This window comes from Suricata suricatta, chromosome 14, assembly GCF_006229205.1.
Source record: "Suricata suricatta isolate VVHF042 chromosome 14, meerkat_22Aug2017_6uvM2_HiC, whole genome shotgun sequence".
Classification (NCBI taxonomy): domain Eukaryota; kingdom Metazoa; phylum Chordata; class Mammalia; order Carnivora; family Herpestidae; genus Suricata; species Suricata suricatta.
Genome location: NC_043713.1, coordinates 12,294,422 through 12,312,515, shown reverse-complemented (window position 1 = coordinate 12,312,515; position 18,094 = coordinate 12,294,422). Strand labels below are relative to the sequence as shown.

The following is an 18,094-nucleotide window of genomic DNA, read 5'->3' as shown; positions in this document are numbered from 1 at the left end:
TCTTATTTATCAGAATAAATAAATACAAAAAGCTGGACAGTGTGATTGTTCTCCTCTAACCAATGATGAGACTACCAGCACTTTCTTTATCTGGTAGGCCAAGGCCAATAAGCAAGAAAGAATGCTTTTATAGTATGAATCTGATCTGGTCAGTGTTGCTAAATTGTTACACATAAAAGTTACTTTTATAGACACAGAGGCCAATAAGGTAATTTTAAATACTAAGATTTAAGTTCATTTGGAAAATGATTTGCATATATGAATATTTATAATAAGACACAAGTAACTTTACAAAACAGATCCAAAGTACATTGAGAATGAGTAGACCAAGCTGACCTCACTTAGAATTTTACAAACACTAACAACCTATTGAATTATGTTGTCACAGAAGACTTTCATCTGAATAGGAATTATGTAAATCCGGAGCCATCTATAGCATGGAACTGAGGTGCATAATATTCACCCCAGCGGTGAGTTGATTTTCAACAAATATTTTGAAGTCCATGAATATAGCATGGAAGAGTCAATGTCACATGATTTGAGAGAGGTAGAAAAGCCTCTGACCAAATAACTAATCACTAACCTGCCATGCCTGAAGTAACTATAATGTCTTTAAGAGATATTTATGAGGGGGGGGGAGTGAAATTAACTGATATTCAGTGGTATTTTTTTTTAGGAAGTAATTTTTTGATTAACTTCATTTCTACCTATTGCATTGAAAAATGACATACTTCTTCTAGATTCTGCTCTTAGGTGATAGAGATACAGGATGGACGCCCTTCTCTGCTGACAGCATTTTCTGTGGGACTCACAGCTGCTGAGGTGTGAAGCAAGCACCAGGGGGAATGAGAGTCAGGTCTGTAAGGGAATCGTATGGAAAAACTGGTAGAAGTTTCCTCGTAGTTGTGGTTGGTTGGTCCTGCCCATATGTCCATCTCATGGTTAAGGACCCCAGACACACAGAGAAGGACTGCCTTGTCCAGTCATGATCTAAGCTTAGTTTGGTGTAACTTTCACAAGTCTAAGTGTTGTCAGTACATCTCTGGCTCAGGGGCAACAGAGGTAATAGCTGTTGAACTTTTCTGTTAGCACTGAGCTTCATGCTACTTGAGGCAGGAGCCATGACTGATTAGTTTCTGTGACCAACACCTACCCTGGAACAATACTTAATGTATAATAGGCACTCGATGTGTCTTTTGAATAAAGGTAGTCGTTAGTCTCAAGGGTGTGATGTGAGATGGAAATGAGACCTCAGGGACCACTTTGGTATAACATCAAGTCATTGATCTTGTAAGTCATACAAAGTCATACAAAGACTACTTTTATCTTTTAGGGTCATGTTTTGTTTTTCTCAATCTGTTTATTTAACCATAAGTATTTCCAAAGCTGCTCTTCTCTTACTCAAAATTCTTTCTCTGTATGATCCCACCTGGCTTGCATAATAGCTGATGACACCTGTTTCTGTGTGTAGCTTCATCCAGATTCACGACTGTCTCCTGAAACATCCACCTGAATGTCCTAGAGTAAGACAATACATGTCTCGGCCACAACACATCACCAGCCTCCACATGGTCTTCTTGGGGGCCCACCTTTAGTTAAGGACAAATGTTATCTAAAACTTCAAGCTCAAAAAATCAAGATTATCATTGTATATTCCTTCTTTTTCACATTGGAACTGTTCACTGGTCATACCACTAAAATGTCTTTAAAATTTTTTTAAACATTTTTTATTGTTGATAGACAGAGAATGAGCATGGGAGGGGCAGAGACACAGATTCTGAAGCAGGCTCCAGGCTCTAAGCTATCAGCACAGAGCCTGACGCGGGGCTCGAACTCACAAACTGGATCATGACCTGAGCTGAAGTTGGACGCTTAACTGACTGAGCCACCCAGGCACCCCTAAAATGTCTCTTGAATTTATCTTCTTTTCTTTCTTCCCATGAGCACTGCTTGAGTTTAAGCAAACTCAAACTACTTCTGTTGTTTGTTGCTGATCTTTTCTTCTTGCTTCTTGCAACTTGTATTTCCCTTTCACTCTTAAGCCCAAAGTCGTGAAGATTTCTGTTTCCTTCTTAAGAAAAAATTTTTAATGTTTATTTATTTTTCAGAGGGAGAGAAAGAGAGAGTGTCAGTGGAGGAGGGGCAGAGAGAGAGAGGAGGACACAAAATCTGAAGCAGACTCCAGGCTCCGAGTCGGCAACACAGAGCCCGATGCAAGCTCGAACTCACAATCCTCTAGATCTTGACCTGAGCTGAAGTTGGATGCTCAGCTGACTGAGCTACTCAGGTGTCCCTGTTTTCATCCTAGTTGCCAGTTATCTTCCTGAAACACAGATGAGAGCAAGCCACTTTCTTATAAAACACTCGATGGCTCTTTACCACCTAAGGATAGAGCCTAAACTCTAGCGTAGCACTCCAGGCCTTCCTCAGTTTTCCTTATCCTGTTCTCTGCCTGGTTTGGCCACTCCTTGACAAGACTCTAAACTCAACATACCTTGAACTAAAGAAAACCAAATCCACTATTTCATGTTGTGCAACCTGTCCCCTCTGAGTAGCACACTCTCTCCATCTTCACATAATATCTGTCAGATTAATCAAGAATCTGACCATATGCGTGTTCCCTGGGGAGATCTCCATTCAAGCTGACCTGCAGAACATATCGTGCCTACTTTTACGAAAGCTGTGCTCAAATTTCTTGCTATGTTCTGTTAGCATGTGTGTGCATGTGTAGGTGTGCATCTGGCTTGCTGGAGTATAAGCCCTTTAAAGGCAGGGTGTGGCATATGGTAGGTATGGTGAGTATCCCTTCTTCATTTTAAATGAATAAATTCTCTAAAGGTCCTCAAAAAAGGCAAAAATCAGAGAGTGTAGTATAGACTAAGACTCTGGCCATATAGCGGGGACCCTTGTGAGCACTTGTCTCTACCTCCATGAGTGCCTCCTTGAGAGCATCTGTGTTCCACCGATCATGTGCCAAAGCCAATGTAAAGGCAAGCTCTTAAAAAAGGGTGAAAGAGCACTGCTGGCTCTTCTATCTCTGCAGGAAGCTAGAACAGGAAGAAGCTTTCTTCTACCCATTCTTCAATGAAGAGGAAGAGCAACATTGCCATCTTCTTTACCCCCCATCACTGCTTTATCATTTACAAAATGTTTTCACAGACCCCCATCTCAATTAAGCTTACAGTCCTGTAAGGTGGAAACTATTATGATTATTAATGTTGTTTTTATTCCATAAGGAAAATGAGGATCAGAGAAGTTGGGCAATTGCCTAAGATTAGGTGTGCTCTTTCCATCATAACGCACTGCCTTGGACTTCATTATCAATCTCACTTGCACCTTGGCTCTTCTCAGGGTCCCCTCATCTCACACCCCAACCTCACGGGGCTCACTTCTTCTTTGGCATCCTACTGACTGACACCATGTGTCTCTGATGACCTCAGGCTTTCCTAAAACACCACACCTCTTATAAATTTGGGCAAATCCATAATTACATGACTCTGTGTTCTTATATTTGGGTCATTTACACTTTTATGATTTAGGTGATTTAATTTGACTATGTGTTATTTGTCCTAATAAACTTTTGGAGAGTTTATATAGGAATGATAATGATAGTACGAACTCTTCTAACTGTAAACTCTCCGAAGTATAAACTCTCTGAGACAAGGGACACATATATTCTGCTCTCTTTGTAATTTCTCTTCTGCACATTCTAAACCCCTTCATTTACTGAGTTCTAGTCATCCACAGAGAAAGGCAGCATATGTGTCTGTAATCTGGTTATCATATGACACTAATATTTCATTTCTGTCCTGACTGCCAAATCTAGAATTTGCAAAGACTCATGACTAGAAGAGCATTCATAAGCTTAATCTTCCCTGTAGATGCCGGCAGCACCTGGAAGAAGAGGAAGCCACAGTGAGTTTGCCTCCAAGTGGCTAAGTGTTGGCTATCAGAACTTAATTGTGTTATGGGACATTTCTTTGATACTCTCTTTACTTCTCCTTGTTTCTTGTCTGTGGCACTGTGAACCAAAAGCACGAATACCATTCTACTTGAAACATGAAAGTTTTCGAGTGAAACTAAGGTGACTAATCTTTTCTAAATACTGAATTTTATTATTGGCTTTTAATTTGAACAAAGAAAATAATGTACTTTGATATGCTCAGTGCATTGAGAGGGAGAGGAAAAGGGAGCATAATGGAAAGAGAGTATGGAGGGAAAAGAAGACAGACAGAAATACTTTCTAGATACTTTTAAAACATTCCATTTTTAAAAGCAAAATTTCTCTCCAAGTGTGTCTCTTCAGACAAGACTTGTCAATGCTGCTAAGAGTTTGAGTCTTTGGCTGGATGGAACTATGAATTTTTGCAAATCCTACCAGTGTGGTAAGTTCTGTGACCCAGGGCAGAGATGCTGTGGAAGTGTGCAGTAGGGGCTTCTCAACCAGTGCTGGAAGGACAGGAGGGCGTCCTGGAGGAAGGTACTCTTGTAGCTCAAACTAGAAGGAATGAGTAGGTAAAGGGACAAGGAGGAGAGGGGAGGAGGGGTCCAGTAGAGGCATCAGCATGTCCAAGGCCCACAAGTAAAAGACCACAGGCTCCTCTGAGAGCTGCAGGGGTCACTGTGGAATGTGAGGGCAGAGGGCTGTGAAAGGGGACAGGAGGAGCAGGACCGGGGCCCTGGGCACCACTATGTGGGGTTTGCCTTAGTTCTAAGTCTGGTGCAAAGGCAGGAAAGGCTTCAAGGAGTGATGTTTTCAAGGTTGCATTTTGAATGATTGCGTTTGCTGTGTGGTGGCTGGGCTAGAGTGCTACAAGACTATTATCAGGGAGAAGTGGACAGTGGTCAAGCTGGGAAGCAGTGATTGTCTGGACCGGAATGCAGGTCTTAAGGGTAGAAGGAAGGTAGATTTCGTACGTAGCCTTTGGTTGAAATGAATGTAGGATCAAGACTTCATGACTGAATGAATTTGGGGGCAAAAGATAAAGATTTCTGAAGATTCAGCTTAGTAGTCTTTACATGATGATGACATCTAGCAGCTAGAGCAGAGAGGGTGGACCCCAAAGAAGGGGAAGGATGAAACACAGGGGTACTGTGTGAGGCCACTAGGAGCTTTGCTTGTCATGATCCTTTATTTTGAAATAAATGCTTCCTTTAAGAGTCAGATTAAAATATCACAACGTGTATATATAAGAACTTATACATACAAATTTAAGTTCAAAGACTTCTTGAATCTTATCCATAGATCTGCTGGATTAAAAATCATTGCTATATATATCTCAAGGGCATCTGGGTGGCTTAGTTGGTTAAGTATCCAACTTTGGCTCAGGTCATGATCTCATAGTTCATGGGTTCATACCTGCATTGAGCTGTGTGCTGACAGCTCAGAGCCTGGAGCCTGCTTCAGTTCTTTGTCTTCCTTCTCTCTGCCCCTCCGTTGTTCATGCTCTGTCTCTCTATGTCTCTCAAAAATGAATAAATGTTAAAAAATTTTAAAATCATTGTTATACATACTTCACTTAATGCATTCTGGGTGGAAGCTATCCATTGTAACAAAAAGAAACTAAATACAAGAGCCATGGTCCACTAGATGGGTACAGTTCGTGTGAAATTAGGGCTCCAGGGGTAACTATATATAATGATAGGTCCATTTCAACATCTAAGACAATAGGCAGGAACACACACAGCCTCACCCTTACCTGTTAATCAGACTCTTTATAGAGAAGAGGCTTTGTATGCAAGAGAAACCAGTACATGCTCTTTTGTTAGTGGTGTTTATAGGTAGCAACAGCACAGAAGTCGTCGAACACGTCCACCCATCTCTTCGCAAATAACCCCATGGTTCTGTGAACAGCCAAGCAGTGAGTTATTAACCTTTTCTTTTAAAGTATCTGTTCCTTGGGTCTCTTGAGGAACAGCATCTATAGATGATGAAAGTCCTGTGAAGTTGATAGAATTTTTTATTCACTGGAACCCCTCCTCCTCCTTGAATCCAAGTCCTCCTTAGGACTGTCCATGAGAGAAGTCAAGTTCTCTATATCGGTGAACAAAATGTTTCAAGATGTATTTCTTTGAGAGTCTAAAGAAGATTTTAAGAGTCATTTAGAAGTTCATTTCTCCCCAGAGCATGAGTATTGAACCCTTTCTCTTGCTCAAGAGTCCCTATGCCCTTCTCCACTCCTCAATAAGGGACACCATGTCTCCTGCATCCCTTTTATATAAGCCTTTGACCAGAAGGGAGGATTGCAGTTGGAGTGCTTCAGGGAGGTGAGAAGACTCTTGAGAATATAGTCTGAGTATCTGGGATGCCTCTTGCTAATGTCATAAGTAATTTAGTTGCTTCATTTCTTCCCTTTACCTTCTGAGAATCAGAGAACCCAACAGAGCAAAGGGATATTTTCTACTGGCTTGTGTGCGATTTTCTTTTCACACTCATTAGGGTGAAGATGAACACTGCCACTAATGGCCTAATGTGGGACGCATTTGACAATTCTGTTTTGAGAAGACCCTAATCCAAGTTTTATTCCTGGATGTACAATAATTTTATAAAAATTTCTATCAATTCACTGTAAAGTTGTATAAAGGAAACTACAGGATTTCTTTCTTGGTATAACTTTATTGGTGTCTATTTTTATGTTACCTGCACAAATCAGGGGTCATTTGATGGAAATACAACAGACCTAAAACCTGCCCTTTCTTTATTTCCTTTTTCATTGTCTTGAATCTATTTCTTCCATGAGTTAACTTCCTCCTCCTCTGCACATATTTGTAGTTTGGGTATCACTTTTAAAAAGTAAAAGTTTTTAAAATGTATGAATATGTATATGTAATTTGATAAAAGGAGTTAATACAAATGGCTGGATCTGACTCCAACTGCACCCAATTAGTGTGACACAATAATTTATTAGGAGCTATTCTTTATGAAGAAGGCAAAAATATATGCCTTATTTTTAGTGAAGAATGCATTTACAGCCTAGTGGCTTTATTTGTAGGGGTAAAATCAAGGTCAAAGTTGTTAGGGAATTTAGGCAAAATGAATAAACTCAACCAGGAAGCCTAATATCAATATATAGAAAAAATCTACAGTTGAACACAAATGCCCAGAATTATCTTTTATGTAAGTTACTTCTCTGTGCTAAACAATTTGAAAACATGAATCCATTCTAAACACTGTATTAAATGCATACCTAGTTATATTAAACTTATTTAGGGCTTCATTTCCTCTTTTGCAAGTTTAGACAGTTAGGCTAGATCAGCATTTTCCAACTGTGGGATGAGACCAATTAGTGGTTTGCAAAAACAATTTAGTGAATTGCCACCAGTGTTTAAAGCATCACAAAGGAGAGACTAGAAAAGGAAATCTCAGAATGAGTCATTAGTCCTAAGGGGAAGTAGCTTTTGCACAACTCTTGTTTCCATTTTGAATACCTATTCTGGATCACAGTGTAAAGAGTATTCTTCATTGGGGATTACAAATCTCTGAAGAAATCCTGTTTAAATTCCCTTCATGTCTCACATTCTTATTTTATGCCATATTGGTCTTCATCTGGGTTAGAACTACAGTTGACCTGTAACTTGCTTCCAGTGGGAATCCTGGCTATATTTGCCATGAGAAGTTTGAAATACTCAGCAAGAGTTACTTCATCTCTGGATGCCTCTGTTCCAGAGAGAACAACATTTCCCTCATCGTGTCTCATCTTAGGAGTCAAGGAAAGAAATCTGTTTCCAGTTCCCAAGACAAAAATGCCTCCTTTCTGCCTTTTAAACACCAAAATTTGTCATCATAGCCAGAGGGTGTGTATTATACATACACCACATTATATTTAATTTTTCAATATCAAATATATTCTGTAATTATAAAATAGCACTCAGTTTATTGTATAAAATCCACGGCATTAAATATTTCATTAAGATTTTCTACATCTCAGGGCACCTGGGTCGCTCAGTCGGTTGAGTGTCCAACTTCAGCTCAGGTCATGGCCTCATGGTTGGCGAGTTCAAGCCCTGTATCCAGCTCTGTGTTGACAGCTCAGAGCCTGGAGTCTGCTTCAGATTCTGTCTCCTTCTCTCTCTGCCCCTCCCCCCCAAAGAACTAAACATTAAAAATTTTTTTTAAATAAAAAAAGATTTTCCACATCTCTTGGGTCACTACATTGACCAGAGAAGCTGTGTGTTTTACATTGCATACATCAGCTGGCTCACTCTCTACTTCTTCGTATAAATACTTTAAATCACTTCACAGTGCAAAGAAAAATGACTTGGGCAACCAAATTCTGAGAAGACTTTGGGTGGTGAGTGCTTTGTGTCTGTGTTTGTAGACACAGCTGTGGGCACAGGGAACAGAATTTCAGCCAACCTGAAGACAAGGGGGTAAATGCAAACTCTAAGTACAGTTTCTTTGGCATGATTTTGGTAACTGCTGATGGCTTGCCTAAGAAACCACAGGATAAAGTATTTGGTTGTAATCAAAAGCAAAGGACAGTGAGAAGCGACATGGTTGGGGGGGTGGTAGGGAGGCACACATGTAAAACAAGACATTGTGGTTCTCTTTCCCACTACTCACACTCACTGAGGGAGCTCTTTGGTGCCATGGTTTCCAATACTGAAGAGCCATTCTTGTCACCCATCTCTATTTCCAGATTAAGAGAGGGACTTTCATGGTGACTGAACTCAGGCTGAGTGAGAAATTTGCTTGTAAATGGCTGCAGCACCTAACAGGAGACTGTGCTCTGTGGTGCCAAATTTAGATCTTCTTTTTCTAGGTGGTGTATCTATCTGGTAAGTTAGAGGGGACAGTGAATCAGGAAAACTGGATGTTCCCTGTGAACTGGATGTCTTCTAGCTGTGTGGACTTGAGTAAATCATGTAATCCTGCTAGGCTCACTTCAGTGGTCCCATTTGTAGAATTAATTTTGGGACTTGATACTTTCCTTCTCAAATCTATGGCTATTCCTTGAGTTAAATCCATAATCCTTAGGAGTGGGGGAGGGAAGATAACGATATTGAATAATTTTTCTATTCAAAGGCTGTATCTGTATTATCATATTTCACACTCACAATGACCCTGTCAGGTGACTCCTTTTTTTATACGCAGAGATTTATTTTATGGGCAGGTCCAGAGAAGTCAAGTAAGTTACTCACATGCATCGCAGAAGGCAAAGTTCATATTAGAGCTCAAGTTTGTCAGATTGAAAGGCTCTCTATTATCAAGACCTGTGATTGGCCATTTCAGTTAGTTGTCCCTTCAGCAATTGTATTTCTCAGATTCTGTGGATACAATTAGAATGAACTGGTAGAGGTGCTTTCTTAGCGCAGTGGGCAGTGTGTGGGTCTCATAATCTGAAGAATGAACTGGTAGAGCCAGGGGACTGGTTTTGCTTGTAGGGTGGCCATGGGGCGTTAACAGGAGGTAGACTTTTCAAACACTTGAATGAAGTAGCAAAAAAAAAAAGAAAAAAAACCCAAAAAACCAACAACCAACGGGTCAGTGTCTCAAACTCTGAGAAACAGATCTTAGTCTTTACATCTATTTCTATTTTCTGTGAACTTGAACCCCATCTGACTCATATTTTTCTCCCCCCCCCACTCCATTCCTAGAATATACAGAAATATACTGGTGTCCTAGAGGATTTTACATCCATGTTGATGAGAAGAGAGTGGTTGGTGGCTTTCAAGCAAGCAGTAGCATTTCTGGTCCCTATGAAATGTCGGTTTCCTAGCTAGCCAAATTGTTTAAATTTGATCTTCTCTGTGTAGGAACTCTTAAGGCTGTTTTATTGCAATCACACCCCTGGGTGGGGAAAATTGCTTCTGGGTTTCCGGATATTGGCAAAACGTTGTGTAAGTTAAATACTTCGGTGGAGAAATGATAACTTTTCTACTGATATCTTCACTCAAGCTCAGCAACTGTATTTTTCTTTGCAGGTGTTTCTTAAGGAAATGGACCACATTGAGTTCTTTCCCTTTAAAACACAGAGGAAAAAGAAGGCATTTTTCTAAAACACTTTGACTTTCCTAAGGCTAACATACTCCATTTACATCAACAGCAGACAAAGGGAGAATTTCACTCTAATTCCAGAATCTTAATGGAAACCCCTTCAGTTTCTGTAGCATAATGGAACAGTACAGCCACCAGAAACACAGATCGGGAGCTTTCTGTACACAAAACCCTGACCTGGAGTCCCAAGCAGGGCCAGGAGTGAGGACAGGCAAGCAAGGTTCCCAAAGGAGCAAAATTTAAGGAAACACTCATTCTTAGGGACAGACCTGTGACCTGATAACCCTGGGTGCATGTCCTGAAATTTTGCTCAGTGGGTGGCTCATTCCTAAGGAGGTGCTCACTGCCAGGGACAGGGTCACACAAGCAGAGGGTCCACACAGTGAAGTGAGTGCTTCCTTAAATTTTGCACCTCATCCCAGTCCCAACATGGATCCCGGGGGGCTGTGGACTCTGGGTGGTTCTTCAGAACAGCCCTACACGGGGCACAGAGATGCAGAACATGGTTGCACAGTACATGTGGGCCCATTACCTGATTCCACCAAGCACCCGTAGAAGCAAAAAATGCTAAGCCCCCCCCCCCATTATTTTCTAAACTCACTCCTCTAGACACTGCCCCGGGGAAGGGGGAATTTACTGAATGAAGAAAGAATGACAGACCGTCCTTCATCTAGGAATGTTCCGTTCACTTGACTTTGCATAACTCCCTTGGAGAGATTCAGAGCTCAGAAGCCCTGGTGTGGTTGTGAGCGGCCACCGGAAGGCATCAAGTCAAAGTAAAGTCTGCCAGCCTGACACCCTAGAGCAGGGAGCACTGGCCTTCTCAATAAATATTTGAGAATTATTTTATTATTTTTTATTTTATTTTACTTTTTTTTTAGAGAGAGCACATGAGCAAGGGAGAGGGGCAAAAAGAGAGAGAGTGGGTAGAGAATCTTAAGCAGACTCCAAGCTCACCACAGAACCCAACACGGAGCTTGATTACATGACCCTGGGATCAGGACCTGGGCTGAAATAAGAGAGATGTTTAACCAACTGAATCACCCAGGCACCCTGAGGATGGTTTTATAGAAGAAAGGGGGATAATACTTCTGCAGGACTCTAATGTGCTTACTTATATTTCTTCCTTTCTTAAAAATATATATAAAAGTCTGCTCTCCATTTCATATGTTGATGGCATTGCCAACCCACAGTGGCAGATGTGCACTTTGAAATATTTTTCCAACGGTGCAAATGGGTTTTGGGTGGTGTGTCCTTACTCTCTCACTCAGTCAGTCCTTTTGTGCACTTTTGAAAGACTCAGTGAGGTCATGTGTCTAACTGGGATCAAAGCTATAACCCTGTCCTCTGTCATTACCCTAACCAAATAAACTACACTAAACTAAGAACGACAATAATAATGACAATATTTACATCATATCTCTCCACCTCCTATCTTCAGGCACAGTCCTGGGTCCTTTATAGCTATTGCATAATTTAATCCTCACAAGAATCCTTAAGAAAGTGGTCACTTAGCCACTGCCAGAGAGGAGAGATAGCCCAGGAGACCTGAAGTAACTCTCCTGGGGTCATAAAGCTTGATTGTGGCAGAGATGGAAAGGCATTTTTTTCCGAAATCGTGTTCTTTTTGCTTCCATAAAGCCCCTGTTAGAGCATTTTGATTTCACAAAATAGAAGTAACTATTTCCTTAATAGCAGTAAAATAAACTGCTAACTAGTGCTGGTTAGATGTACATTTTTGTTGTTATGTGCCTCCGTATTCCAGAACTCAGGTGAGAGATCAGAAGTTCTGCTCTGATATCTTTTTTTTTAAAGTTTATTTATTTATTGAGAGAAAGAGAGAGAGCGAGCAAGAGAGAGAGAGAGAGCGAGCAAGGACAGGGGAGGGACACACACACAGAGAATTCCAAGCAGGTTCTGTGCCTCCAGTGCAGACCCCGATGTGGGGCTTGAACTCACAAACTCGGAGATCATGACCTGACATGAAATCAAGAGTTGGACGCTTAACCGACTGAGCCCCCCAGGTGTCCTCTTATACTTTGATGTCTTCAAGGAGATGAGCTATGGCCTTACCACTGAGACCTTCTTCTTTCCTCCCTTGAGCCTCTTCGCCATCCTGGCCGCGGTGCTCTTTGGGGCTGGAGGCCACAACGCATCACAGATGGAAAAGGTATGTCACAGACGCGCATTCAGCTAGGTCTGGAAGAAAATCACAGAGGATTTCAAGCAGCATCTTGTGGGATTTCATAAATGCCCCAGTCTGTAAACATAGGGAACAGCCATCTTTATTTCAGGTTATCTGTCAAACTGGCTTTTAAAAAAGGGTTCAAAAGGCAAGGTTTCCCATAGCTCTGGTCTGTGGGGTAGGGGATAAGCGAGCACAGCTGAGGCCGAACAGGGACGGCTCGGAGCCAGGTAAAGCTGACCCATGGCCGAACAGAGTCTCCACCTCCTCCCCCACCCACATGCATCCTTAGGTCCTTCCTGTTGGGATTCACGTAAAGAATAATGTCAAGGATTTATCATCTATACAATTACATTTTCAAAGAGATCACGAGTGCTTTAATTCAACCAATAATTTGGGGTGACAGGAAGAAACATTTCTTAGTAGGCCTGGGTCAACATGCCTCATCATCTCCCTGCTTATTATAGAGGGAATGATTAACTCAGGCGACAAAGCTTCTCCCCAGTCAGGCCTTAAAGTGGAAAGGAATTCGAAAGCTGGCATCAAATTCTGAATGGAATAAAATTCCAACTCAAGAAAAATTGAATGTAAAAGCTCTTGTGTTCAATTTTATTCTATTTCTGCCCATTGGAAGACTCGGTCCCAAGTGTCTTACCCACAGTAGATGTTCAGTGAACACTTGTTTGTGAGGATGCTGAGGGCTTGTCACAAGTGGTCATGGGAGAAGTGTGCACAGAGTCACCTCTTCCTGTCACCCAGAAGGAGGGGTGACCTGCTCTCTGGTGGCTCCACCTACGCTTCTTCTTGCTTCAGGTTTCGCAGCGGGAGACAGCCTGGCCCGCTGTGCGGAGGGCACGCATCAGGCAGAGTCTGGAGCAGAAATAATTCATGGTCTGTTCTAGCAGCCAAGCAGCCTGAGTTAGCAGAGAACTAAAGAATTCAAATTTTTTTCTTGCTGCTTCCCGTAGAAAATGGAGGAAAATCCCTCATATTTTCATCCTCTTCATGATTCTCTCTTACAACATTCAAAGATGGAGACAGATGCTCAGAGCGCCAGGTTCAACAATTGTGCTTTCTTTTGAAGAGGGCGAGGATGCTGGCCATGGAAGCTACACCAGGGGGCGCCATTCATGCAGAGCCCATGGATTACGGATCAGTACGTCCTATAGGACGTAGGAAACTGCCAGACAAGCTCAGAACTCGGAGTCACTTAATCCCCATTCTCCACTCTGTGCTTCCTTCCGCAGGCAGGCAAGAGGTTGCTCATTTCTTTGAAGTCCTCCAATAAGGAGGAGCTTAATAGTGTCAGGTGGCTTTCTTTTTTTTTTTTTTTTTACAAAGATTCATAAAATTCAATATTGTAGAAAGTTCTTCCTTGCCTGGAGCTAAAGTCTACCTCTCTATTACCATTGCTCCTTTATTTGCTCATTTTCCTGTTTTTAAAGGCATGCACAAAAATTGTATCTCCTTCCATGTGTATTTTAAGAAGGTTGAAATATTTGTCCTATACCAACTGCTTCTTTATCACATTTCTACAAAACATGTTAAATGTATTCTTTTAAATATTTGAGGAGTGTTGCAATGTTTTATTTCAGCTGCCATTGGATAAAGGTCTTAGGAAACTAAGTTACACCTTGGGTTGGACAATAGGACTGAGGAAACTTCCTCCTCGTGGAGAAAATGACTCAAGCTACTGGAATGTCAGAGGGATACTGTGAACATCAAATCAGACCCTGTTTGTGAAAATAATTGGACAATAATGACCTATTGTATGAATTTAATCATCATCTTTGCATGCTTGATGAGTAACCAATGGTAGTAACTGCCTGCAAATGATGTTAAGATCCCTTCATTAATTCACACAATCATTTCATTCTTCGCTCAACAAATACTCATGAGATTTCTACTGTGTTTCACAACTGGGAATGTAGGGATGAATGCAATTAAGTGACAACAGATTGAATAATATAAATGATTTTTAAATACTCTCCTAAAACTTTTTAAAAATCTTCATCTTGCATTCTACCACAGGGTTTATTAAAGGTAAATACACACACACACACACACACACACACACACACACACACACACACGTAAGTGCCTACGGCCCATCTCTAACACTGTAACACTCACTACTATTTAAGAGTACATGAAAATTTTGTTTTCCAAACTCACCTTTCCTCTTTGAAACTATGTCTTTTTTCCCCATGAGGAACAAAACTAAGAAGCAGATAAGAAAAAGAGGTGATGGATAATAGAAAGTTCATAAAAATGTAAACAGCTTAGCATTTATGGCAAGCAATTGATTTCCTATGTCACCATCTGGTTTATTAGAGCAGCATTTGAATAGTCTTTGATAATAAGTCTTTGTTTCTCATTGTAGATGCTTCACTTGAATGAATTAACAAGAACTGCAAATTCTTAAAACACAAAGGTATGCACTGTTTTGACTTCTCTTTTATTTTTTTCATGTTTGGTTCATGAGGATGCGGGCTAAAAGTTGAAGGCAGTAAAACAGGGTATTTATTTCACATGCCCTTTGAGTCTAGAATATAGATATAGATAGTTAAACTCCTGCACATGCTGCCTTCAAATTATCACACTGAGGTGCAGACACAAAAGATGATGAAATGGAAACTGTCAAAAAGTTGAGAAAGGGACAATTAGTCTTTAAGAAGAAAGGCTATTCCCTTCCTTGAGCAGTAAGTGTGGAAGGGAGATTAGTGTCAGATTGACTTAATGGAACACAAAACTACTCAGACAGTATGAATGTCTGGACCACAGCGAGTGCTCAAAATATGTGCAAAAATATACTATTTTTTGAAAAGGTAACTTAAGATGGCTTATTTTTATGAGATTTATTATTAAATGCTTTTTGTTATGGGTAATTTCCAGAGAAACAATGTAATATATTCTTTCATTTATGTTGGGGGGGTGTCTATAACTGTCTAGAAGATGTGACCTGTTACCTACAGTGGGCTACTAAGACCAAACTTCTTTGCCCAGAATTCTTATTCATTACAAAATACAGTAGACACATTTTTTCCTGATACCAACTATACTAAAATTAATACATCTGTATGAATGTGTGCTCTGGGCCATCTTGTGGAGGAGAACAGGCAAGCTCGAACCAAGGCATGGGCTTCAGCGTTGTCCTGCACACCCATGAGATGATTGTGACATGCTGTGGCACCTGCTCTCTGACCATGGTCTCGTTTTCAGAGTCAGTGAAAGGCAAAAATTTCAACTTGTCCAAATGGTGGAATGAGTAGTCTTTGATTCTTTTTTTTTTCTTTCTGAAATTGCATGTCCTAATGCAAACCCAAGACCCCCTTGTCTAGCCTCAGCTGCTGCTTAAGTGAGTGATGATATGACCCCTGTTTTCAAGTATTTTCTAACTTCACCCTAGTGTGAACAAGAAACTGGTCCATTTACACATTTGAGCACTTCTCTCAGAAGTCAACGTGTCCAGTCAAGTCCATGTGGCAAGTGGACTGTTTGCAGAAGCAGCCCATCCATTCCTCCCCATGAGTTAAAATAAAACCTGTTTCCAGAAGTCAGGTAGAAGCCTTTCCTTCCTTCATTACATTTATTCCAGCATTGTTTGTATTATCAAGACTGTGGGAAAATAAGCAAGAGGTAATGTATATATTGAGATAGATATTGCTATATGGAAACATACAATATATTTTATATATGAGTTTATTTCATATAGAAGGGTTTAAGCTTCTAATTTTCAGATGCTAATTTATAACATGTTCAATCACGGTTCAGATCAGCCCAGTTGAAACATAAAAAGAACACATAGTTTATGATTAAAAACAACAGCACTAAGAAAATTTTGATATCGGTAATAAAAAAGAAATTGGTATCTGGGAACCCAAGAAATCTGACACTAATAACTGAGAGCACTGATTTTCCTGTCAGATTATCTTAATTATGTAGTTATGGTATGAAGAACACCTTCAGAGGCCGAAAAGAAAGAGAAATGACCTTTGTCATTGAAATAACATCCTATAGTAATTTGTTCATTTTACTTCACTATATGCCTCAAATATGACAAATGTATTTTCTTAGTTGGCCCTAGTTCTGCATACTTGCATTTTGTATATTTCTGCCTCAATTTACATATTATTTCTACCATGTAAGGTCTAAATGTATTAAAATCATACTTTATTTACTATATCTCTTCTTTTTCTACACTCAGTAGGAATGTTTAGACAATATTGAACAATGATATAACCTAAAAATTTGGATTTCAAAAATAACTTAGTAGAAGTCAGAATGCATATTAGCTCATAGATTGAAAAGAAAACAAATGTTGAATTTATAGGTGCCCACATTGAAATATGACCATAATTTTGCCACAAACTCACTCTCGAGCTGCTGGATGATCATTTAGCCTCTCCAAACCTTGCTTCATTCACACCATGAGGACAGTCCAGTAAATGATTCCTATGGTTCCTTTTAGCTCTTCAATTTGAAAATCTTATGGAAAGGTTAGTGAAATAGCATCCATCTAATATAAGGTGTACAATTACATTGTCAGTGCTTTGTGGTGTACTTCAATCTCCTTGACCTGGGCCATAACATTGGAACATTTTAGAATTATGTTAATATCTCTGTGATGTAAGCAGATTCTGAAGCATAATCACAAGTTTGATGAAATGATCTTAAAGACAGAATGGGGGTGGGATTAGTTGGTCTTTATAGTCAACCAATTTTCTCCTGTTATGATACCTAACATTAATGCATCTTTGTGGATAAGGACAGTCATCCCTGGTTTCTTAAATGAGTATGACTTCCAGAACAAAAAAAAATTTTTTTTCTTTCTGCCTGAGATTGTATTGTTTAGTGTCTGGTCTGCCTACTTCCTGGTGGAGTCCATCCCCAACATAGTCTAAATGAGTCATGGAACACTTAAGCCTCCTCCTACTAAGGACAACCTGAAAGGAGGAGAAGCCAGAGAAGGTGTTCTGTGAAGAATCAATGAGGAAAGGGGCACTTTGTCAGGGAGTACGTTGGCTGTGTCACGGTATTTCATACCCCTCTGGAAAAAGGAATGGATAATGTGTGGCTTCCGGAGTGAAAACTAAAACCGATAGGTGGGACTTACGGGGAAGAAGGCTTTTCTTATAGGCTGAGCTGTGTCACCACGGAGCCTGGCTGTTTTATAAAGAACTGGGCTACCAGCACAAAAGCTTTTCCAGTGGATGTGGACTGGTGTCACTAATGCTGTGGGAAGTGCACCTTGAAGGCCTTTTTTCAAATTTAAGATTATTTGGTTTTAATCCTTAACAAAATTCCTTTGTTATAAATTCAGTGTCTATGGATGACTGACTGATGGGAATGTTGGTTTGAGCTGAGGCAGAAAAGCAAACTTGTCAGTCTCAAATTATAATTGATGTCAAAATTGGAAGATCTCAGCTTCCAAAGTTGCCTTGTAGTGTGGCTGAGACAAAAGGGTGAGCACTTATAGAAAGTGAAAGATCATAATACATTATAATCATATAATGTGCTCATTATAGAGGGATCATAAAAGGAAGAAAGTAGGAATTTCCTATGATGATTTAGTTTTTTCCCAAGTGAGTCCTGGATGGTAAGTCAAGGCATAGATTCCAGGGTTTACATCTTCCAAGTGCAGTTCATGCACCTGGCTCCAATTTCTCCACATGTTCTTATAGAACCTGCTTTCCAAAATGGCAAAGGAAAGTAGCTTTGTCTATTCATAACCTCACATCCAGCCCTTAGGGTGCTTCACATTTGGGTACAGGGTTTTTCTAAATACAATTTTTCAGATTTTGCTTCCTGCATTCTTTCCCATAGGTTACCATGGAAATCACTTAGGGGAAGCAGAAAACACTGGATAGATTCAGCGAACATGAAAGACACAGCTGTGGTTCTGCCCCTGC

At 40.4% G+C, this 18,094-nt stretch overlaps 3 long non-coding RNA genes across 3 annotated transcripts; 1 reads left to right on the top strand and 2 right to left on the bottom strand.

Moving 5' to 3' along the window:
- Window positions 1-9,899: 9,899 nt before the first annotated feature.
- LOC115278114 lies at window positions 9,900-13,314 on the bottom strand. The gene is made up of 3 exons (XR_003902706.1): window positions 12,838-13,314; window positions 12,071-12,196; window positions 9,900-9,962 (listed from the first exon to the last, which is right to left on the bottom strand). It is a non-coding gene; the product is annotated as an uncharacterized LOC115278114 (long non-coding RNA).
- Window positions 12,080-15,624, top strand: LOC115278115. The gene is made up of 3 exons (XR_003902707.1): window positions 12,080-12,167; window positions 14,566-14,616; window positions 15,592-15,624. It is a non-coding gene; the product is annotated as an uncharacterized LOC115278115 (long non-coding RNA).
- Window positions 14,620-16,760, bottom strand: LOC115278113. Its single transcript, XR_003902705.1, has 3 exons — window positions 16,559-16,760; window positions 15,727-15,800; window positions 14,620-14,819 (listed from the first exon to the last, which is right to left on the bottom strand). It is a non-coding gene; the product is annotated as an uncharacterized LOC115278113 (long non-coding RNA).
- Between the last annotated feature and the right edge of the window lie 1,334 nt (window positions 16,761-18,094).